Source organism: Suricata suricatta, chromosome X (genome assembly GCF_006229205.1).
Source record: "Suricata suricatta isolate VVHF042 chromosome X, meerkat_22Aug2017_6uvM2_HiC, whole genome shotgun sequence".
Lineage (NCBI taxonomy): Eukaryota > Metazoa > Chordata > Mammalia > Carnivora > Herpestidae > Suricata > Suricata suricatta.
In genome coordinates this window covers 98668727-98694179 of record NC_043717.1, presented here as the reverse complement: position 1 = coordinate 98694179, position 25453 = coordinate 98668727, and the positions used below count along the sequence as shown (strand labels likewise).

At 44.2% G+C, this 25453-nt stretch overlaps 1 protein-coding gene across 2 annotated transcripts in view; it reads left to right on the top strand.

The window, feature by feature from the left end:
- FGF13 (fibroblast growth factor 13) overlaps nucleotides 1–25453 on the top strand; it is a 476958-nt gene that overhangs the window by 381561 nt on the left and 69944 nt on the right. The gene's annotated exons all lie outside the window — the stretch shown is intronic.

The window sequence follows — 25453 nt, the reverse complement described above, 5'->3', positions numbered from 1 at the left end:
ACTTTTTTTCATATTACATTGGTTGTATTGTTTGTAGGACTTTCACAAGATTACAATATGCATCATTCTCCTTGCTACTTTGAATATATATTCTGTTACTTCCCAAAGTAACATTCACAACATTTATCATCTTTTTCTCATATATTTTATTCTGTATGTGCTATCAACCCCCCTTGCGACTTTATTATTAATTTTACTATGAATGTCAGTAGTCTTCAATGTGATTTCTACGCACACGCACACATAAACAAACACGTACCATTTTTAAAATTAATTTCTTTAAATTCAAGTTAATTAACATACATGTAGTATTGGTTTCTGGAGTAGAACCTAGTGATTCACGTCTTATATTTGACACCCAGTGCTCATCCCAACAAGTGCCCTCCTTTATGCCCATCACCCATTCAGCCCAATACCCCCACCCACTGCCCCTCCAGCAACCCTCAGTTTGTTCCCTGTATTTAAGAGTCTCATATGGTTTGCCTCCCTCTGTTTTCATCTTATTTTTCTTTCCCTTCCCCTGTGTTCATCTGTTGTGTTTCTTAAATTCCACATATGAGTGAAATCATATGATATTTGTCTTTCTCTGACATACTTCACTTAGCATAATACACTCTAATTCCATCCATGTTGTCGCAAATGGCAGGATTTCGTTCGTTCTGACTGCCGAGTAGTATTCCGTTGTATATGTATATAACACGTCTTCTTTCTCCGTTCATCAGCTGATGAGTGTTTGGGCTCTTTTTGTAACTTGGCTATAGTTGATAGCGCTGCTATACACAATGGGTGCTTGTGTCCCTTTGAATCAGCATTTTTGTATCCTTTGGATAAATTCCTAGTAGTGCTATTGCTGTGTCACAGGGTAGTTCTATTGTTAATTTTTTGAGGAGCCTCCACACTGTTTTCCAGAGCGGCTGCACGTTTGCATTCCCACCAACAGTGTAGGAGGGTGCCCGTCTCTCCACATCCTCGCCAAGCATCTGTTGTTTCCTGAGTTGTTAATTTTAGCCACTCTGACAGGTGTGAGGTGATAGCTCACTGTGGTTTGGATTTACATTTCTCTGATGATGAGTGATGTTGAGTATCTTTGCACGTGTCTGTTGGCCACCTAGAAGTCTTCTTTGGAAAAGTCTCTATTCATGTCTTCTGCCCATTTCTTCACTGGATTATTTGGTTTTGGGGTACTGAGTTTGATAAGTTCTTTATAGATTTCGGATACTAACCCTTGATCTGATGTGTCATTTGCAAATATCTTCTCCCATTCTGTCAGCTGCCTGTTAGTTTTGTTGATTTTACCATCAAAATCCCAGAGAAGACAGGTAACAACCTCTCTGACCTCGACTGCAGCAACTTCTCACCAGACCTGTGTCTGGAGGCCAGCAAAATAAAAGCAGAAATGGACTATGGGACCACACATACTATTTTTAAAAATAATGATCCTCAGGGTGCCTGGGTGGCTCAGTCAGTTAAGCGTCCGTCTGGCTTCAGCTCAGGTTATGATCTCATGGTTCGTGGGTTTGAGCCCCGCGTCGGCTCTGTGCTGATAGCTAGCCCGGAGCCTGAAGCCTGCTCCAGATCATGTCTCCCTGTCTCTCTCTGACCCTCCCCTGCTTGCACTGCCTCTCTCTGTCTCTCAAAAATAAATAAAAAACATTAAAAAAATAATGATCCTTTATACTCACCAATGTTATTTCTCCCTCTGGTGGGTTTTTTTTTTTCATTTTTTCCTACAAAATTAGATTTCTATGTGGTATAATTTTACTTAAGTAATAGCTTTTTTTTGGAGCATTTTTTATAGCACGTGTCTGCTTGATAAAAATTCTTTCAGCTTTTTTTCCATAAACATTTCTTGATTTCACCTTCCTCTTTGAAGAATTTTTTTTTTTTTTGCTAGATATGTAACTCGGGGTTTGACAGGGTCTATGTTTCTTTCAACAGATGAGACAGTATTCTATTGTCTTACTGTTTCTGATGAGAAGTTCTATATGATTCTTATCACTGTTCCACTGTATGTATTATTTCTGTTTTCTCTTAATGCTTTCATGCCTGTTTCTTTATCTTTGGCGTTTTGGAGTCTGACTATGATGGCTAGCTGGGTCTTGTCAGTTTTATCAATCCTGCTTGGTAATCTCTGAGCTTCTTGGATATTTAAGATTGTCATGCATGCATTTTTAAATGTTTATTTATGTTTGAGAGAGAGCGTCCAAGCACAGGAGGGGCAGAGAGAGAGAGGGGGACAGAGGATCCAAAGTGGGCTCTACGCTGACAGTAGCGAGTCCCACGCGGGGCTCGAACTCACAAACCGCCAGATCATGACCTGAGCTGAAGTCGGACACTCAACCGACTGAGTCATCCAGGCGCCCCTGTCTTTCATACATTTTGAAAAACCATTGGCCATTATCCTCTCACGCTTTTCTTCTGCTCATTTCTCTCTTTCTTCTCCTGTGGGGACTCTAATTACTCATATGTCAGATGGTTTCCTATTTTCCCACACATATCACTCTGTTCTCGGTGGGTTTTTTTTTTTTTACTCCTTTATTTCATTCTGTTTCTTTTTAGATACTTTCTATTCATGTGTATCCAAGTCACAAATTCCATTCTCTACCCAGCTGACTGGTAATCTGTTAAAACAAATTCATCATCTCTGGTATTCCACGTTTCTTTCCTAGCTGTTCCAGTTTTCCCTGATTATAGCTTCTGTCTCAGTGCTGAAGCTCCTCATCCTGCATGCGTGTCGTTTACCATTTCCACTAGAGCTTTGGAAATATTTATCAGGGTCATTTTAAAGTCTCCATTTAAGAATTCCCTCATCTAGGCCATCACTGGAATTGTTCTCTTAACTATCTCAAAAGAATGTTTTCTCTTTTCATCCTTTTTTGGGTAAGTCTTTTGCTTGTTTCTATAATTCCTGTTTGAATAAAAGTCACGCCGTATAAATGAACAGAAACTGAGGTGAATTATATTAATACCCCAAAATGGGAGTACCTTTTCTTCTATGAGGCCCTGAGTACCTGGTTGGGGATTAGTCTGTTATTAGACTGATCTGGATCTCTGCTTCGATGTTGCTTTGGTTACATTTCATCCACGACAAGCTTCCCTTTATCTAAGAGCAGGAGCACGCCCTTATCCTTAGCAGGGTTTCAATCTGAGTACATGGATAATTTGTCTCCGTTCTCCTTCCTTAACCCCATACGTGTACAGGTAGGGACCCTCCTGGAACCCTGGCAGGAAGGCGTGTTCTCTCTTTAATGTCATGCCCATCACAGCAGTAAAGGGCCCCTGGGGGGTACCTGATGCTCTCAGCACACTCAGCACCTGTGGAGTTTCTCTCGGGCAGCGACCCTGCCCTCCCCGCACTGTGCGCCCCAACCTTCCTGCCCCTCCTCCAGTGGCCGATGGCCACTCCTACACATCGTGCTGTCTAGAGCGTGAAAGGAGGTCTACTTCATACTTCCTGACTTTTGTTTTACCATCCTGTCTTCGCTTTGTGCTCGGGTACCATTGTTGCAGACTTAATAGAGCTCAACGCAATAGCAAACCATCCTTTGTTGTTGGCATGATACTCCAGAATCCCGTGTGTGCTTCACTAAGCAATGATGACACCTATGGCCTGCTTCGACAGCCTCTAAAAACCTTGGAGGACAGAGTTTTTTCATGGTAAATTTGCTGTGAAAGGTCTTTGAAGAGTTAAGGGGCTCTGACTAAAGGGATGGAGTATTTGGGGATGGGAGAAGAGCATGGTCTCCTGTCTACCCACGTTTAAATGCTAGCCGAGACATTGACTCCTCTCTGAAATTTTGGAGAACCTGGAATGATAACTCACAGCACCAAAACAGGAAAGCTACCCGAATTGTATCATCTTAGAGTAGAGTATAAGCAATAAGCCATCATGCGATGGATTATTATTCAGAAAGGGCTTTTATTTCCTATAAATGTGTTCGTATTTTACTGAATATGAGGTTCCTCAACAGAGTATGAATTCACACATTTTTCTTCAGTTTTTGCTAAATGCAGCTTTGGAGAGGATAATATATATTAAAATACTGAGTGAGTAAAAGTTACTGTTACAATTAAAATATAAGTTTTCCCATCTGTCTTCATTTCCTATTTAGTGTTATGACCTTGTTTTTTATTTTTTACTTTTTTTTTACACGGAATTAAAATAAGGAGGAATATGCAAGTAATATCCACTGGCAAAAGTATAAAAATCACAGAACTTGCATATTTTTCCAGTTCTTTGCTGTTCACTATAATGCCTTCTGGAACATTCTTTGTGGGCTATACTTCCAAGCATCTAAAGACAAGGAGATATTAATCATTGGCTTCGTTTCACATTTTACGAGGTACATTTTCGTAGTAGGTCACCAGAAAAAATGTATTGGCCTTGTTGATGTATGTATTTCTCGGGTAATCACGAAGCATTGTTCTCCTGTAGAATTAGATAGGGCGAATTTGTCCCACAAGTTATTTCTTCTATGCGTCTCATTGTATTTCATCATGTAAAAGTGACGTGATTATGGGCTGTAGTTGGAATGTTATTTTGTTCACTTAAGATTCATTCTCAGGAAGGTTGAACGAATTTGAATTTCATATGAAAGCTTTCTTTATGTGCCTCGGCAACTCCTTCCCTTTATGTAAGAGAAAATCCCCTTGTTGGAGAAATCTTACAGATCTCCCCAGTGCCCATGGAACCTGGGCCAGCAGCAGGGGGCCTGCTCGTCCTGTGCCTCATTAACGAGAGGGCCCTGCGTCTTTCCCAGAGAGAACGTTGGTGTGAGAGTTACCCAACCGTGCCACAAATTTGACACTGAGCAAAATTTACCTTCATCTCTCACTAGAAAGCCTCCGAGTTAAGAAACCAAACAAAACTTGAATCTCATTCTGGCTCAGAGACAACACAATAAGTAGACTGGACAGAACACAGAGTACAGAGGCGGTCGTTAGCCACCCCTGGCGCTGTGAGGTTGGCCAAAGTAATTAGTCTTTCTGAGCATGGCTTTGCACGTTTGTGAAACTTGAGGTAAGCATCATACCTTCCTTGCAGAGTGATCATAAGAACTCGAGATAAGGTTTGTGATCATACGGCACTTAGTAGGCACTTAACAAACACAACCTACGTGTTATGGCAGCAAAAAGAGCACAGTGTGAAAAGCAGGGACTCTGGACCCAGACTGTTTGGTCCAAATCCTGCCTCTCCTATACACTTGCTGCCTCAAGGCGAGTTACTTCACCTCCCCATGCCTCAGTGTTACCATCCAAAAATGAGGGGTAATAATAGCACCTACCTCATCAGTAGGATTAAATTAATGAATACATACAAAGGGCCAGTGGTTGGCAAATGCAGCATATGCATTTGCTATAATTCTTTTCCATTCCAACCACTTCTGGTGGTCTACAGTGGATGGGAGGTCCTGGCTGTTTTTGTCGGGATACGTGGGCGGATAAAGCTGGCTTTAATCACATGTATTGACAAAAGGAAGTCCGAGCCGCTGCAAGTACAGTTTACTGTGTGTGTGCCATCTGCCAAGTACATGCTATGCTCTTTATAAACAGTAACCCATTTAGTTCTCACTATTACCGTGGGAGGGAAGTACCATCGTTATTTTCATCTTACAGTTGAGGACATTGAGGAACAGAGAGGTTCCTTGGCATTCCAAGGTCACACAGCTAACGTGCTATGGAATCACATTTTCTGGTTGCAGAGCCCACACTGTTAAACAGTCTGCCGCATGGACCACGGGCCCCTGGGCCTCATGACCTTTTCAGTTTGACAGAACAACTGAAAGCAGTGGACAAATAATCCTATGGCTACATGATAAACTCCGCTGACCATTATTTCCTCATTAGTTGTGGATTCATTACATTCAAAGGGGTTTTGTGTGTGTAGGTCTCTTATTTTATAAAAGAGGAAATAGAAGCCCAAAGTATAGATAGAGTTTTCCTGAAGTCCCAAGATTAGTTAGTAGGAGAAACGAGATTCAAACCTAGGATTCTTGCTCACATCAGCCCATTAAGCCCAGAGTTGTGTGTGTGTGTGTGTGTGTGTGTGTGTGTGTGTGTGTATGTGTGTGTGTATGTGTGTGTGTGTGTGTGTAAGTGAACTCAGTCCCCAATGTGGAGCTCAAACTCATGACCCCGAGATCAGCAGTGATATGCTCCACTGACTGAGCCTGCCAGGGACCTCTCAGGCCTATAGTTTGAAATGTGGAAATTACCACTTACCTTGGACACAACTAAATACAGTTTTGTTAAGTTTATTTATTTTTGAGAAAGGCAGAGTGAGAGAGAGAGAGAGAGAGAGTGGGCACAAGCAGGGGAGGGGCAGAGAGAGAGACACACACAGAATGGGAAGCAGGCTCCAGGCTCTGAGCTGTCAGCCCAGAGCCCAACACGGGACTCTAGTTCACAGACCCATGAGGTCATGACCTGAGCTGAAGTCGGGCACCCAGCTGACTAGGCCACCCAGGCGCCCCTACATACTGTTTCTAATTACCATGTGCCAACTTATAACAAAAGTTACCTGATTACATTGCCTAGTCCTTACTTTTCCAAATGCAAAGTCATGCTCTGTCCATTGCTAACAATACCAATATTTTTGCAGGGAGGAGAAAAAGAACTTGAAGCTTCCTGGGCATGTAAAAGTAAATATCTGTGGAAATGTTTGCCAAATATCCCTAGTTAGGGAAGAAGCCATTATATTATCAATATTCTTTGCCCTCAATGGCATTTCCTCTGCTTCGATCACAAACACCATCTGCAGCCAGCTCCTCTGAAGGTGTAAAGACTTGAACTTCATAAGGTCTGGTGCTGGTAGTCTTAGTGCTGAAAAATCTCACAGTACCGCTTTCTTCGGAAGAACCAGGGTGCTGCATCAGATTCAGTAAGACCTAAAGGAGCTGTTCTTGACCTGTGTCAATGTCTTGTGCGCTGGTTGTTGGATTCAAAGAGCTGTATCTCCTGGTGAATAACCGGATCGTGGGCTTCCCTAGTCTTTACCTGTTGCTTGGCTGTTAGGAGTGATGGAGAGTGTACATGACCCCCCTCCCCAATGTAACCACTATCTTGTCATTGCCCCGTCGGGACAGTATCATTTGTGTGTTCAGGACGATCCCCTCAAGTTGAGAAATTATAAAACCAGGGCAAAGAAATGACAGAAAACAGGTCTTATTTTCGACACCCATCATTTCCTACCCCCGTCAAATTCCATTACTTATTATCCCATAGTTTAGGTTAAATAGATACTCTTTTCTGACCAGGAGGCCTCTGAGTTGATTTCTAAATCAAGGTGAGAAGCAAAAACCAAACCACAAGTTGCAAAACATAGTGAACTATTACTCACAAGGTAGATATACCAAAGCAAGACGTGATGTGCAAGACAAGTGAAACTCAAGCTCTTTTTTAATAAGCCTTAACATTTTTGGAATAAGTTTGGATTTACAGAAGAGGTGCAAAGCTAGTGCAGGGAATTCCCATATATCCAATTTTCAGTCATGTCGGCATCTTAAATCACCATGGTATGTTTGTCAAAACTAAGAAACCAACCCTGGCATATTACTCTCAAACCCTAGACATTATTTGGATTTCACTAGTTTTTCCACTAATGCTCTTATTACCTTCCAGGGTCCCACCCAGGATATCATAGCAAATGTAATCACGTCTTATTCTCCTCTAGTCTGTGACAGTCACATGGTGTCTTGGTGTTGAGCTCGGACTGTTTTAACAGTACCTCCACATAGTTTGTGTGTCCCAAACATAAGACCACTGACTCTTCTAGCGACTCACCTAATTTACAAATTCTGGTCTGAATTTGTAAGGACCATACTTACAGAGTTCTGCCTGAAAACACATTATGGGTTGAGTGTCTGACCCTTGGTTTTGGCTCAGGTCATGATCTCATGGTTTGTGGGACTGAGCCCCACACTGGGGTCTGTTCTGTGCTGATAGCGTGGAGCCTGCTTAGGATTCTCTCTCTCTCTCTCTCTCTCTCTCTCTCTCTCTCTCTCTCCCCCCCTCCCCCACTCATACATGCATGTGCTGTCTCTCTCTCTTTCAAAATAAATAAACAGTGTTTATTTTTTTATTTTAAGTAGTTTATTGTCAAATTGGTTTCTGAACAACACCCAGTGCTCTTCCCCACAAGTGCCCTCCTCCATCACCACCACCTCTTCCCCCCTCCCCCTTCCCCCTTCAGCCCTCAGTTCGTTTTCAGTATTCAGTAGTCTCTCAGGTTTTCCGTCCCTCTCTCTCCCCAACTCTTTTTCCCTCTTCCCCTCCCCCTGGTCCTCCATTAGGTCTCTCCTGTTCTCCTGTTAGACCTATGAGTGCAAATATATGGTATCTGTTCTTCTGCCTGACTTATTTCGCTTAGCATGACACCCTCGAGGTCCATCCACTTTCCTACAAATGGCCATATGTCATTCCCTCTCATTGCCATGTAGTCCTCCATCGTGTATATATACCACATCTTCTTGATCCACTCATCAGGTGATGGACATTTAGGCTCTTTACATGATTTGGCTATTGTAGAAAGTGCCACTATGAACATTGGGGTACATGTGCTCCTATGCCTCAGCATTTCTGTATCCCTTGGGTAAATCCCTAGCAGTGCTATTGCTGGGTCATAAGGGAGTTCTATGGATAGTTTTTTGAGGAACGACCACACTGAATAAACATTTTTTAAAAAATGTTATGACCACCCCCAGCCCCCAGAACCCTGTGTATGCTCTTTGCCAACTTTTCTGACTTGAGCCACTACTGAGACTCTATCAAGGGGGCTTTTTCTCTTTTTTAAAGTTTATTTGTTTATTTTGAGAGACAAGAGGGAGCGGGAGTCGGGGAGGGGCAGATAAAGAGGGAGAGAGAGTCCCAGGTAGGGTCCTCGCTGTCAGTGCAGAGCCCGATGTGGGACTTGGCCTCATGAGCCGTGAGATCATGACAGCTGAAATCAAGAGTCGGACACTTAGATGGAGCCAAGAGGGTAGTTTCTCTTTGTCGGCATGTTACACGTACTCACCTTTTAATGACCAACATGTTCCTCTGATGGTCTTTGTGTTGGGGCTTTGACTGAGGGGTCCATAATGGTGCAAATCAATCATTCACTTAATCCAAGAATCTCTTCTATAACATCCAGTAAGTGTTTACAGGGTCTCTGTGAACCCCACAGCCCCTACATGAACACTTCCAATGACAGGGCACTGATGGATGAAGATTGATCGAATCATCTTATCCATTTTTGGACAGCCCCTATTGTTAGAAATGGCTTCCCCAAAGTGAGCCCTCATCTGTTTCCTTGCAGCTTGTCTTTATTGGCCCTGTTTCTGTCCTCTAGAGAATCAAGATATTGGATGGAAAGTAAGCTTTGTCTACAGCCCTACTCCAGTGGTGTGGAAGGCGTCAGACATGCTTGGGATGTCCGGCTCTGTTAGGATAGTATCCCTTGATGTGTCTGAACTTGAGCATGTGACTCAACCTCTCTTCTTCGGCCTTGTAGGATTATTGCGAAAACAAAATGAAGTAACACCTCTGAGAGCACCTGGCATGCTTCCAGGCACAGAGAAGGCTCTTCATAAGTGATAGTTGATGGAAGTGTTCAACTCCTGAAAACCCAGAATGAAATGTTCCATGAGTGTTGTTTTCTATCATTATAGTCTTTGCTCTTCTTCTCGGCAGTGAATTCTAACTTCCTCTTCTCATTAGCTAATTTCCTAAAAGACTTCGTTTTTCTGTTGACCTTTTCTTCTCTCAAGATTTAATTAAGCTGTTACTGAAGAGAACTGAAGTGTTAAATACCCTGAGAAGACCCGTTCCTAGCATTTGTGAATCTCATACATCGCCAACACATGAGATTAGTCATGGTCGTGGATGGGAGGGATTAGCAAGTACCCTCCCTAATCAAGAGACTATGCAAATTCGTCCCCAGCTCATGGCATTGATCTTCAATCTCTATGGCAACAGCAGAGTTAGCTCTGTACACGTGGAGAAATGATTTGAAAGTTACAAAGTATGATAGAAATCACTGCAATGAGTAAAGAAGGGGGAGAACTAAGAGGTATTCCCATTTCTTGAAGAAATTCATGGAACTTTCTCTACGTTTAGTAGTATCTTTCCTTTCCCTGAGCCTCTGCTGCCAGAATGCTACTTGGCAATGATCTAAACAACAAACAGCAAGCATGGGTATAGAAGATCAGAAATGAGCCACAAAATATATAATCCACGTATTTGACCACACAACTATAAATTGGGATTATTTGCGTGTCTGTGTGTAGCAGGATTATCTAGATCAGTGCCCAAGTTCTACCCCTTATTAGCTGTGTGACCCTAGGCAAACTTTTAACCCCAGTGTACCCCACTGTCCTCATCTGGAGCTTGGGGCTGACAATGGTCCCTGTGTCATAGGATTGTTGTAAGAGTTGGCTGAGTTAATATACGTAACGTGTTTAAAACAGCGCTTGGCCCAGGGTAAATGCTCAAACAATGTTGGTTGCTATTGTTCTCACTCTCTCATCATGGTTATTATCCCTGCTAGTTGGTCACGATTCTGCAATAGATACTGTCTTTCAATTTTATGTCTTGTGAAGAAAATTCAGGGTGAGAAAGGTGATATTTTCCCTTTTCTAATGGTGCTGGTGCTGGGCAGGAGGCTTGGAAATGTCAGCAGTGGAGAGGCTTCATGCGCATTATCATTTTCAATTTCAGCAAAACACTTAGGAAGATGGCAACTGTGATCCTGGTTGAGGCACAGGATCCCAGGGAAGCCACATTATTATTTGACCTCTCATTGAAAACTCTAGGAGCAGGTGGATGGCTATACAACACGATGTGATCAAAATGGAAGTCATTTACCCGGGAAACCGAGTCACTTCTTGATTGAATTAGTTTCTTTATGTACACGTAGCTCTGAAAAGCAAACCCAGGCCCCCTGAATCCTCATGGACCAATTTTCTTTGTGGTCTCAGCCCATTTCACCTTGCTTCTGTCTATTGCTTGATGTAGGTTTCTAGTCCAGGCAAAATAATTGCGGTAATTCAAGTTTGGTTTTTATGTTCAGTGCTTACATTTGATTGGAGAGTATGCAGATAGATACCTACCAAGTGGTTCAAAAGCTCCTGGAGGCAGCCTAATGGGACCTTGAACTTGAACCCCTGCTGGCTGTTTTCTAGTGTCTGACTCTTCTCTCTTCAGGCCGATGCCCTTTTCCTTGCTCTCCAACCTGTACACCTTTTTGGAAGCAACTACAATCCTTCTTTGGAATGAAATAGGGGCTAACCTGATAAATAAATTACTTGTGTGAGGAGGGTAGGCACACCATGAGCTCTTGGTGAGAAACCGTTTTCTTGTCTGTAAACAAGTTGAAAATTACTCTGGCCACCTCCCTGGTTCTCCTGCAAATCAAAGAAGACAGTGGTTGTAAAAGGGCTCTGCCCAACCTTAAAGTGCTGTAGACTTCTAAAGAATTATTTTACCGACAAAAATAGGGGCCAATCCAATTATTAACCTCATGTAACTTTTCCTTTCTCAAGGATCCACTAGTTCTCCTGCTTCTAGTCCGATGACCCAACTATTCAGTTCTGTTTGTAACTAAAACATGGCCTCCTTCGACCATGAGCTTCACATGAACCTGCTTTTATCGAAATAGACAGAAAGAAATATCAGTGCCATGGCAGCTCTGTGCATAGGATGCTATGGAGCAGAGAAGAGGAAAGTGTCTTTACACGGGGATTGTTGGGGAAGATTTCCCGGAGGATATGATGCCACAGATCAACCTTAAAAAGAGTTTGCGGAGTAGGAGGGAGTAGAATTTTCACAGGTATGGTAGTTGGAGTGGCTAAAGGGCTGGACGGGGTGTTTGGTGGAAAGGGAAGTACTCTGGCATGTCTGAAATACGGTGTGTCTGAGGCAGGACGTAAAGGTGACAAGGAAGTCCGGGGCCAGATGACAGAGGGCTTGTGCATGGAGGGCCACTGAGTCTTGTGAACAGGGCCATGCCTGATCAGATTTGTCTGTTAGAATTGTCCCGTTGAGCACGGTAGTTTGACCACCGGCCACAGAGGGGGCTGTGGTGAAATTGAGGCAAGAAATGAAATAGGCATAGGTGAAAGTTTTAGCAATAGGAATTAAGAAAGATATTAAGAAGTTAAAGCCTTACTCCTTGAAGTGAGGTTGGGGAAGGAAGAATTCAGGATAACGCCCAAGTTTCTGGCTTGGGTGAGATGGTGGATGATCCAGAAAGAGGTAGGATATAAGAAACAAGCTTAATGACCACATGGAATAAGAGAAGAGGAAGCAGTTTTGTGAGATGAGGTTTGTTTTGGAGTTGTTGACTTTGAGGACCTGAGGGCCCCTGGGGTGGAACTACCCAAAGACGGAGCTCAGAGGAGCTGTCTGAGCCAATGAAAGCGGAGGGAGAGAAAACATTTCCTCAACCCTCTTGGGGTCCCTGGCTGGATCTGAAAATTAGACCAAAGACAACGTAACAAGGAAAAACATACAGAATAATTGCATAAAAACGTGTTACCTATCATAACAGCCTTCAAATTGAAATGAAGACCCAAAGAAACAATGAGACTTGAGGATTTGGTGCTGGGTATGATGACGAACAGGCTGGCATGTGTAAGTGTGAGAGGCCAAGGAGGAGGAGGTAAGTGTAGGAAAATGGGAGGAGACCAGCAAGGCCTGTCAGGGCTCTTCCTGGCATCCCTTTGTCTTCATAGATACGATGCTTTTTTCCTGTGGGTACGAGGAGATCGAGCCCCATGTCAGACTCTGCTGGGTGTGGAACCTACTTGGGATTCTATCTCTGCCTCTCTCTGCCCTTCCCCCCCTGCTCAGCCTCCCCCCACCAGAAAAAAGTATCAGAACTGGATGTATATGCTGAAGCTTAAGGTAAAGTGTCAGCCCTGACATAGAGCCCTGAGATGCCTGGATAAACCTAGGAGCCATGGTGTCCTATCCAGTTGGTGATAAATCAGGACTCGAGATCTAGCGTCACAGAATATAAGCACAGTATTCATTCCGGGCCTAGAGTGCAACGGGAACCCCTCATCGTAATTTGTACTAAAAAGCTGGGAAATTAAAATACAAAACTAACCTGCATGCAGTGGGATCCCAGAGTGCTGGCAGAAAAAGAACACGGAACTATGGAAATAGGGGTGCCTCGAGGGGCTCAGACTTTGGCTCAGGTCATGATCTCACCGTTCATGGGTTCAAGCCTCCTGTCGGGCTCTGTGCTGACAGCTCAGAGCCTGGAGCCTGCTTCCAATTCTGTCTCTATCTCTGTCTCTTCCCCTCCCCTGCTCATGCTCTGTCTCTCCCTCTCTCAAAAATAAACTAAAAAAAAAGAACTATAGAAATAGATAACTCTGCTATCCAGTGTTCATATGGCACTTCTGCAGAAAACAACTATCATGAGCCCACAGTCAAGTTTACAGAGCAAAAAGAGAAATAAATCACTGCAGGGGGAGTCAGCAGTGACAATAAACATGGTAATCCACATTCCAGAAAAGTTGTATAATAAGGCAACATAAAAGAGACCTTCAAAACGTTCAATAAGATAAAGGAAAAAATAGAATCCATAAGGCACGAACAACACATTGTGCAAAGAGTAGCAGACATATCAGGAAAGATGAAACAGAAATTGTAAAAATTATATATATGTATATATACATGTGTATATGTATGTATATGTATAAATTTTTTTCAACTAATAACTTCTATTTTTCTTTTTGCTAATTTTTATTTAAATTCTAATTAGTTAACAGACAGTGCAACATTTGTTTCAGGAGCAAAATTCAGTGATTCATTGCTCACATCCAACACCGAGCGCTCATTATAAGCAACGCCCTCCTTTATACCTATCACCCATCTAGCCCATCCCCCACCCCCCTCCCTCCATCAACCCTCAATTTCTTCTCTCTCATGGTTTATTTCCCTCTTTCTTCTTCCCCCTCCCATATATTCATCTGTTTTGTTTCCTCAATTCCACATATGAGTGAAACCATATGGTATTTGTCTTTTTTCTATCTGACTTCTTTTGCTTAGCATAACATATTCTAGCGCCATCCATGTGATTGCAAATGGTGGGATTTCATTCTTTTTGGTCATTGAGTAGTATTCCATGGTGTGTGTGTGTGTGTGTGTGTGTGTGTGTGTGTGTGTGTGTACACCACATCTTCTTTATCCACTCATCAATTGATGGACATTTGGGCTCTCTTTGTAGTTTGGCTATTATTGATAATGCGCCATAAACACTGGGGTACATGTACCCCTTCAAATATGTATTTTTGTATCCTTTGGGTAAATACCTAATAGTGCAATTGCTGTATAGTAGGCTAGTTCTATTTTTAATTTTTTGAGGAACCTCCATACAGCTCTCTAGAGTGGCCGCACCAGTTTGCATTCCCAATGACACTGCAAGAGGGTTCCCCTTTCTCCACATCCTCGCCAACACCTGTTACTCCTTGTATTGTTGATTTTAGCCATTCTGACGGGTGTGAGGTGGTGTCTCCTCGTGGTCTTGAGGATTTGTATTTCTTTGATGATGCGTGATGTTGAGAATCATTTCATGTGTCTGTTGGCCATCTGGATGTCTTCTTTGGAAAAGTGTCTATTCATGTCTTCTGCCCATTTCTTCACAGAGTTATTTGGTTTTTGGTGTCGAGGTTGAAAAGTCCTTTATAGATTTGGATACTAACCCTTTATCAGACATGTGATTTGTAAATATCTTCTCTCATTCTGTAGGCTGCCTTTTAGTGTTGTTGATTGTTTCCTTCACTGTGCAAAAGCTCTTTAATGAAGTTTCCATAGTTCATTTTTGCTTTTGTTTCCCTTGCCTCCAGCAATGTGTCCAGTAATATGTATATAATTTTTAACCTGTCATATATACCTATTACTGTATAATACATAATATAGTATATGTGTATCAGTGAAATCAAACAATAGACCAAGCCCAGAGTGGGGATCAGTGTAGCACCCAGATTCTACACAGAAAGATAAAAGAGAGGGAACTGAGGAAGAGAAGTATGGAGTCATGAGGAGGGAACTTCCAGAAGAAGAACAGAAAGAGCTTTAAGGAGAGGCAGTGAATGAAGAGTTGATGGTAAATTTCTGGAACTGAAGAAAAATAGTTGAACGAGGGAAGACAGGGAACTGAAGAAGAATACAGTGAGTAGGACTATTTTAATATTTTGAATATATTCAAATACCAAGCAAATTCTAGTTGTCCATCTCTAAAAGGGATATTGAAATCTACATAGAGGAATTGCTCGGAATATACATACATACACACATATAATTTATAATAAAATCAGAGTGAATGGTGAATGGAAGTAAGGAAATAGAGTTGTTGGTACAGACTTCTGAGGATGTCAGCTGTGAGGAGAAGGAAAGACTGAACAGGAGCTAAGTGAGCATACCTGGCATATTAATTTATGCTGTATGAATAGCAAAATCAGGGGCACCTGGGAGGCTCAGGCAGTTAAGCGTCTGACTTCAACCAGGGTCATGATCTCACAGTTTGGGAGTTTGAGCCCGGCATCAGGCTCTCTGCTGTCAACACAGAGCCCACTTTGGGTCCTCTGTCTCCTCTCTCTGCCCCTTCCCCAGTCATGTGCGCTCTCTTTCTCTTTCTCTCAAAAATAAACATTAAAAAAGAATAAAAATCAGCACCACGCCTTATGTGCATACTCACGTGCACACAACATGCATAGCATCAGTGCTATTAAATGGCAGAGAACTTGTAAATTGCTATGTTCTCCAAAGCTCTTCCTTCCTAGAAGCTACTCCCACAGACTGTTCTGTCATTTAAAATGTCATCAGAGAGGCTCTGTTCTGTAGTATAATACTGCTGTCGTAAAATCCCCACTAGAAGGAGCCAACGGGGGGTGGGGCGGGGAGTGGGGTCATGAGGATATATTAGTATTTAACCCAGCACTGACGAGAACATCTGATTAACTAGCTGTCGTCTTGGAAAGCAGTGACCCAGGGATGGGATATAGGAGAGGACAATTTTAATGAAGGTTAGGACAACCTGGATCCTAAAATCTGGAAAAACAGGTTCCTGTGGGGCCTCATAAGGACAATGGGCATCTGGGCTGAGGTGCTGGCTTTACAGCATTGTCTAAAGCTTGCCTGCACACACACACACACACACACACACACACACACACAGTGTGTTGGTTTCATTCTTTTTTTAAAATTTTTTAATGTTTATTTATTTTTGAGTGATAGAGAGACAGAGCATGAGCCAGGGGAGGGGCAGAGAGAGAGGGAGACACAGAATCCAAGGCAGGCTCCAGGCTCTGATCCAGCTGTCAGCACAGAGCCTGATGTGGGGCTTGAACCCATGCACTATGAGATCATGATCTGAGCCGAAGTCAGATGCTTAACCGACTGAGCCACCCAGGTGCCCATGGTTTTTTTTGTTTAATGTAGGTGACATAAATATTATGTTAGCTCTGGATATACAACATCGTGATTTGACAATTATATACATTACAAAATGCTCACCACAATAAGTGTGGTTACCATCAGTCACCATATAAAGGTATTACAATGTTACGACTCTATTCCCTATACTGTATTTTTCATCCCCACGACATGTTTATTTTATAATGGGAAGTTTGTAGCTCTTAATTCCCTTCACCTATGGTACCCATCCCCCCAACCCCCTCCCTCTGGCAGCTACCAGTTTGTTCTCTATATTTATGCCTGTGTTTCTGTTTGTTTTGATCTTTAGATTTCACATATGAGTGAAAGTGTATGTATCTGTCTTCTCTTTTAACATATTTCCCTTATCATAATACCCTTTGGGTCCACTACGCTGTCTCAAATGGCGCTATTTCATTCTTTTGCGTGGCTGAGTACTGATCCTTTTTATGTATATGAGACATCTTCTTTATCCATCCGTCTCTTGGTTTACACTGGCCTGCTTCCACATCTTGGCTATTGCGCATGATGTTGCAATGGTGCATATATCTTTTCAAATCAGTGTTTTTAATTTTCTTTGGTAAATACCCAGAAATGGAACTACTGGATCATATGGTATGTCTACGTTAATTTTTATTTGAGGAACCTCCCTACTGTTTTCTACACTAGTGGCACGAATTTACACTCCCACCAACAGTACAGGAGGGTTCTCTTTTCTCCATACCCTGAGGCCAACACTTCCTGTTTCTTGTGTTATTGATTTTAGCCATTCTGACAGGCATGAGGTGATACCTCATCGTGGTTTTGATTTGCATCCCCAGATGATGAGCGATGTTGTGCATCTTTTCATGTGTCTGTTGGCCATCTGCATGTCTTCTTTGGAAAAAGGTCTAGTCAGGTCTTCTGCCCATCTTTTAATTGGATTATTTGTTTCGGTTTGGTTCTTCTTACAGTGAAAAGGGGTATTGTTGCTTCCCTTAACGATTCTGTGAAGTATATAATTTTTCGGACCAAAGGATACTAAGATTCAGACAGAGACAGTAGGCATGGACATTTTAGTGGCAGGAAGAGGAAGGCAGTGAGTAGGAAAATTTTTCAAATGTTTTCAACATATTCAAATAGCAACCAAATCCTGGTTGTCTCTCTCTGGTTGGAATTACAAGGATGACCTGGCTTAGACAGTCATTTTCCTATACTCTTTAATTCATTTGTTAACTTCAAGTTTTATTGTCATCATCAGAAACTTCTTTAATGACTGCCCACATGCAAGCCTCTGGTCTCCAAGCTCCCCCGTTATTACTGTAGGAGGAGCCTGCCTGACTCACTACGGCCTACACGCCAGTTGAATTTTCATTTTGATTGGCATCCTTCCAAAGGGATTACTTCCACTAAACCCTCTGCTGATGGCAGTTGTAAATCGATAAACTACCGTACACTTGGACCTCACCAGTGACAATACGTGCCGAACACAATCAGTTGGAAAGGGAACACAACTGGTTTACAGGCATGAAATAAAAAGTCGTTAATGTCCATCGGAATATCTACATAGCACATTTTATTGCTCCCAAGCCACAGAAGGCTTCATGGCTATACCAGTAATCAATATTTCACAGACAGGCAGTTTCCTGGAGAATGGTTACAATGGGGATCAACTCTTTGCCAAGTGACCTAAAGTGTAGGGGTATAAAAATCCAAGGTTTTTTTGTAAGTTCTGTCGGCTGAGGGGACGTCATATGCCCCGCTAAGAATTCAGTACTGAGAGTCCGTTGAACCCAGATTCAAAGTCTGGCTTTACCCGATTTCATTCCCCAACTTCCTAGCTCTTCCTCATTCTCCAAAATTCATCATCAGTGACATGGTTTGGTGGTGGTGGTGGTGGTAGTTTTTCTGAAGCTGTTTTAAGTATTAAATGAGCAAACCAGAATAAAGTACTTAAGTGCCTGGGATATGGTTGGTGCTCAATACATAAATTACAGCTTTGCATCCTTTAGGGTATAGCTTGGGAGATGACAAATAGTTCTCAGCAAAATTTGAATGAATGAATGAACGAATGAATGAATGAACAGTTTCGCCCAGGAAAAATTCGCTTAACTTCTCCTGCCTCACATCTTTTTTCTTTTTTAATGTTTATTTATTTTGAGAGAGAACGAGAGAGAGAGAGAGAGCAGGGGAGGGGCACTGAGGGAGGGAGAGAGAGAATCCCGACGCCCAGGTTGCGCTCATGACCTGAGCCAAAACCATGAGTCAGACGCTAAACCGACTGAGCCACCCGGCACCCCTCACATCTCTTTTCTAAAATGAGATTCTTAACTGAACCTCAAGGTCCCTGTTATGAAAGCAGGTTCTAAAATTGCCACAGGACTTCAGTGGTTGCAGAAGTTATTAAACAATTTCAATCTGTTGATAATACTCTTTGCTGTTTTGTTGAAAAGGGAACGCTTAGAGCACATTAGTTAGAATGGATACTGGAGAAACCCTGGATCTTAGAAGGATAGTCCTGGCTTCAGACCTTGGGACTGAACACACTGCGTACAATATTTTTCTCTCTTTTGGCTGAACTCGGGCTTCTCGTAGCTGAAAGCAGATGGCACAAAAACGCTTACGCTGTGGAAAGCCAGTGTTCCTGGTATGAACAGAACTGGGAGAACTGGAATGCTTTACCTTCCTGCCTCTGCTGAATAGTGATGAAGATAAAGTCCTCGAAGCGTCCGGTGGGCCTCGAACCCCAGATGACCCAAATCATACCAGGTCTTGGTTTTAAAGTTCTCCCAGGGGCTGACAACCCCAGAACAGTATTAAGCGGTGATTTAGAATCATTTCAATTTAGTGAGAAAGGTAGTGACATCTTCTTAAAATGTCACTCTAAGAAATTATTGTTCAACATGGAGGAAGTATGCTAATGATGGCATATAGAAATTGTTTGTTTTATGAATTGATTTTGTTTTAGAAAAAGAAAAGAACATAAATGAGTTGAAATATCATGCCATATTCCCTCTTTTCCTGATACCCAAGCCAAGAGAGAGTCATAGCCAGGCACCGCCGTCCAGAAACTCTAACTCCAGACCGGGTGCCAAAGAGGAAAATGTCATACTTAAAGGCCTGGACTTATACCCATCACTTCTATTGGCTGAGGATCCTGAGCTTAAACACTGGCCGCCTGTGGACGTGCCAGGAAATCATAGATCTATATCACTTAGTCTCACTAGACTTTACCTCCCTCATCCGTAACATGGCAATAGTGACAACACCTACCTTACAGGTTCTTGTAAGGATTATAGAAAATCGTGTTATGGCACTTAAGTTGCTTACCCAATTATAACCACAGCATGCATGGACTATCGTCTCTTAATTCTGAGAGAGCACTGAAGGAGTTTCCATGACTTCTCTGCTCCTTTAAAACATGGCACAGCTTGGGGTGACTGGGTGGCTCCGTCATTTGAGTGCCTGACTTCAGTTCAGGTCATGATCTCACAGTTCGTAAGTTCAGCAGAGAGCCTGGAGCCTGCTTCAGATTCTCTGTCTTCCTCTCTCTGCCCATCCCCTACTCGTGCTCTGTCTCTCTCAAGAATAAATAAACATTAAAAAAATTGTTTTAAAAAACATGGCAAATCTTGATAGGAAATTGGTGGAAACAGCACCCCTGGCAAAGAGGAAATCGTGAGTTCCTTGTGCTGGATGCGAATGTCACCCCCCCCTCCACGCTAAGTAATAGCGAACGTTAGATTATTTGCAAACACTGCATTCCCTCCTTCAAAACTTGGGTTTAGGTCACCTTCCTCCAGAAATCCTATTTCCTGAAACAGCTTAGATCCAGAAAAATTACTGATTGCCTGCTTTGGCCTCAAATCCTCGTGTCATTTTTCTCCCCTTAGCTTTGCATTTAGATTATTTAGTTCACCGGGCAAGAAATGAAGCCAGTGTTACAGATATTTTGCCTCAGAGTCTGGCCCATTTTGCGTCAGCCATAAATGTTTCCTCACAGAAACAGTGGCGTATGTTTGTTAGTCATCAGACAGTTTGTACAAAAGCAAAAGTTCCTTCAGAGTCTTGGATTCTTATTGAAGAAAACTGAATAGAACTCAGAGAAGCCACGGCTTGCATTGGCTTTAGATGTGCCCTGTCATCACCGAGGCACCCCCTTTGGTTAAGAATACAATCACTGTTGGGGCTCCGGGGTGGTTCAGTCGGTTAAGCATCCGACCTCAGCTCAGGTCATGATCACGTGCTTCGTGAGTTCGAGCCCCACGTCGGGCTCCGTGCTCACAGCTCGGAGCCTGGAGCCTGCTTCCAATTCTGTATGTGTGTGTCTCTCTCTCTGCCCCTCCCCCACTCACACTCTGTCTCAATAATAAATAAAATAAAAACATTTTTAAAAAATAATACATTTACTGTTATCTGCAAAGTATCTCCCACCCCTTGGGCAAGAGAAACTTGACAAAATGATTGTGACTATATTGACCCACAGGATCCAAGTTCACCCAATAGGATCTTCCAAAGGCAAAGGCACGCACTAGCTCCCATGCCCCCCATCAGACAGGACCTTGAGCGTTCTCAATGATGCTAGTGCGGTCCTTCTTACAGTGAGCGCTTCTTGGCTGTAGGCCACGGCCCGGCGTACTGATCCTAGGAGTCTTAATGGCCAAATGAGAGCCTTGAAGGGAACCAACCCACAGACCCATGGAGGTAGATAAGGTTTCGGTTGCATTCGTAAAACTTCCTTGGCAGAACCAGCCCTCCGTGATGGTTTTTAACAGTCCTTGGGGGGGGGGGGGAAGTGTTTTCCTTGTACAAAACTTAAATCCCCACATATCGAAGCTGACGTTCATTTCCTCGTGTTCTCTTTTTATGATCAAGGGAGAAACCTCCACCCCGGAAAGCCCGTATTTCTCCCCAGGTTTTCTTGATTAAATGACCAGGCAGGTAATCAGAGGCCTTGAACTTGATGTTGCAGCTGCTATGGCTAATTAAATGGCAAAGAGCTGAATTCGTAGATATGATTAATACCATCAGGGTGCTCTATGGTTTTTAACGTTCATAAATTATGACTGAACAATAAAATTTTTATGTGGGTTAGAGGATTTTTCTTATGGATCCAAATTAATCAGTGTGTTCTGCACTGATTTTATGTGTTTGTTTATTTGCTTTTGAATATAAACCAGAGTTGGCTTTAGGAAATTCCATAGCTTCAGTATTTAGGGAACAATCTCTAAGGGAGAGGACACAGTGAAGCCCAAGCCACCATCCCAGTGCAATGCAAGCGTAGGGTTCCCTGACTTTTCCTTCTGAAGGCAAATCGGGAGAGCAGATCCATTTCTGAAAAAAAATTGGTTCTGGAGACCTTTGTTTCTGAAGCATAATTCCCCCAAATGATCTGACTAGGAGAGACTCTTTGCCAGCTAAGAAATGTGTCAGGTTATGTTCCAGAACACGGTAGTCACTCCCTCTTTCTGTCCCTGGAATTCCGGTGGGACATTGACAAGATTTCTTTCAATTGCATTTTTCTTCCTGCTCGGAGTTAGTGGCAAGAGCCCTTGCTGATGGCTTTTCTCTAATCTCCTCATTTGTGTTTATAGCCAGTCGTTTCTCTGGGCTTTTGGACATAGTTAGATGGCCACAAACGGTGGTACTCGCTGCCCAGTCTCTAAAACACCCCCGCTGCTGCCCTGCTCAGCGGTGAGATGCCAGTGTTACCTGCCCCCGGTGCACTGGAACCTGTCACCCGTGTCCCCCTTTGCGCTCGTCATCAGTCCTTCACCCGGTAACTGGTCACGGAGAGGTTTTGGTGGACTGTTGGCAAAGATGCAGAGCCAACTGGCAAGTGGCTCCAATGATGTTTCCCGTCACGAAGGACGGGTGTTTGAAATTTCTCCTTTTCGGAGTTTCAGAAAGACGGCCAATTCCTTCCTGCGCAGAAGGTACTGAGGGCTGCTCCTGATAGGCTGTCTGCATTCTCTCGTTTTTACTCATCACAGTCACATCTGTTTGGGTTTCTGTCTCTCTCCTGCAGATGCCTCATGAGAGCAGATGCCCTCAGCTTCTTTACAGCTCATCCGAGGCCTGCCAAAAGAGATTGGCAGAGAACGATCAGCATCCTGTGCTCTGATAACTCACATAACTCTCCCTGCAAGGAACGCTAAAACCTGGTTCCCAAGCGAACCTGGGAAGAACGGAGCCAAAAAGACTTCTGTCTTTTTCTTTGGAATCCCATCTAGAGTTTATGTTCTGGTGGGGTGAGAAGGGAAGGGGGAGCGGGGGAACAGGAGGAGGAGGAGATAGAGAGGTAGGAGGGACCAGGGACATATACCAAGACGTCATAGGCTTCAGAGCCAGAAGGACTTTAAGGAACATCTCATCTCATCTCATCTTGAGATTTTCAAATGTTTTGTTTCCAGCAGTGGGATCTTTTTGGTCATTTTTCTCCATAAGAAATCATACAATAAGCCCCAGTGTATAAAATACGTGAAAGCAGGGACACCTGGGTGGCTCAGTCAGTTAAGCATCCGATTCTTGGTTTCGGCTCAGATCTTGATCTCGAGGTTCGTGAGATCGAGCCCTGCGTTGTGCTCACAGCGCAGCACCTGCTTGGGATCCTCTCTTTCCCTCTCTCTCTGCCCCTCCCCGACTTGCACTCTCTCCCTCTCTCTCAAAATACATAAACTTAAAAAATTTAAAACCTTGATGAAAGCAGAGGCGCTACGGTTGAACCATGGGTGAAGGGATTTCTATCACCTCCACATACTCTTAGGTCCATGCAGAATACAAATTGAAAGCCATCAATATTGTCTAAAGGATGACTTTAAGGATGAGAAAGCTGTAGCCTCAACAGCACAAATGACCTATCCAGAGTCACACGGCTCCTTCAAGGCAGAGGCAGGATTCAAATGCCAGCCTCCTGTCCTCCAGGCTAGAACTTCTTGTGAGTTGAGCTGGAGAAAGGAGCAAAGGCAGCTTTTTCTTCCTGAACATGATCAAGGAGCGAGCTGAGTGGACGGCGCAATGGGATGAGTAGGTCGGGGAGGAGCAGAGGCGAGTGATATCGGGGGAGTTGGGAGCCCCGGGGTTAAGCAGAGTACGGGGTGAACTGGTGGGAACAAAGCAAGACAGGAGAAAAAAGGCACTGTGGAAATAGGTGTCAAAGGAAAGCCCTTCACTCTGCCAACTCAAATGCCATCCTGCGGTGGGGTGGCAGTGAGACAGAGGGGAAAGGCAAAATAGCTTCTCTAGAGCAGGCTGCGCGTCTTTCCTTATGCCCTCCTTAGGTGAACAGGGTCTTGGCACCGTTCTCTGTTGGGAAGTTGAGGTTTGTACTCACTTTCCTCGGAGTTCAGAAGCCCCTGGGAAATACACATGAGAGCTAGGAAAGGGTGAAGATATCTGCTTGACTAGTGGCTAAGCCGATTGCCTAATATGATTTGGACCCAAAGTCATTCAAAGGCTTTCCTTCATCCCCCCACCCCTCCAGGCCTGGGCCTCTGTGAGTTCTCTTAAGGGAAGAGACAGGAGACTTCTTCTGGTCTATAGGCAGACAGGTCGCAGAGAGTTAGAGGCCCAGGTGCTCAGCAGAAGGTAAAAGCATGGCGAGAGGGAGTACGAACGCCTTACCAGTCCATTCCACACCCCAAATATTTGGCCCCTGGCCAGATCTTTTTCTGAGACCTCTTTTGGTTAGGTTATTTCCCTTCAGGGTAACTCGAATTCGAATCCCATACATTCCGGGCTAGGAATCCTCCTCCTACTCTTGAGAATCAATGTAAATCAGTCACTCATCAATTATTTTCAACAGACTGTTTATTGAGCATCAACTACGTGACAGGCACTGTGCCAGGGGATGGGAATATAGTAGGGGCCAAGACCCAGTCCCGATGTTCAAGGCGTTCCAAGTCCAGTGGGAGCCTACAGGGCTTTTCCCAATTGGGCAGCGCGATCCTGGGACCCTCTGCCTCAGGGCCTGCAGCCCTCACCCCAGGCTGCCTTTGCAGACACACAATAGCACTTCTCCAGGGCAACAGACATTTCAAGACTGGGGACGAGTGGAAGCGAAGGTGGAAGCAGCTTTCCCTGGGGAGCTGTTAAGTCTGCCAAAGGCTCAGGTGATCCGGCTCTGACCTGCTAAGAAGCCCGTCAGTCTCCCGGTTGGGATCTCAGGCAAGAAAGAAGAACTGGGGTCTGGGCATTTGGCTTTGCATCTAAATGAATTCCGAAAAGATCTGGAAAGCAGGGAGGGAGAGGTCCAGCCAAGAGTGTAGAGCAGCTTTACTACTGGTGGCTTCCTTTTTGGCATCAGAAAGCAAGTGAAAGAGTACAACGGTAGTGTCCCTTTGAAGATGGGGATGTGGATGGAGCGCTCCGCTCGTTTCCTTCTTGACCCCAAAGTCCTCTTTCTTCTCCTCCAGATGAAACAGAGCAGGGAAAGGACAGAACTTGTGAGTAGAGGGAGGCGAGCAAAAAGCCAGGCTTGATTCCCGACTTGGAGGGAGAGAGCCTGCCAGATCTGGAGGAGCAGAGAATAAAAGGAAGTTAGGAGATTGGAGATGAGCCCGGGCTTCAGGAGAGAGAATCGGCCCTGCGTTTCGCCAATAGCGCGTGTTGTACACGACTCCGGCTCTCCGCTGCGATCCCGAACCCAAACGAAAGATTGGGGGTGTGGGGTGGGCGCAGAGAACAGCGACGTTCGGGCCGCACAAACGGGCCTGAAATTGAAAAGTCAGCAAAAACCACTGGGTGGCAGCGTGGTGTGCGGGCGCAGCTCTGCAGTGCCCGCTGCTGCTGCGACCGCCGCCCCGAGCGCCGAACCCGTCCGCGAGCCCTGGCCTCACTCCCGAAGGGCTACAAGTGTCGCCGGGCGAAGCGCCCCGGCGGGTGTGTGTGTTTTCGGGGAGGGGGCCGCTGGGAGTCGCAGACCCGGGCGGGCGGCCAGGCGAACTTCCCACGGGCTCCAGCCCGGGGCGTCGCGGTCGGCTCCGAGTCCGGCACGAACGCAACAGCCCGCCCCGCCACCCCCCTCCCCCGGCCCCCGCTCCTGCGTCTCCAG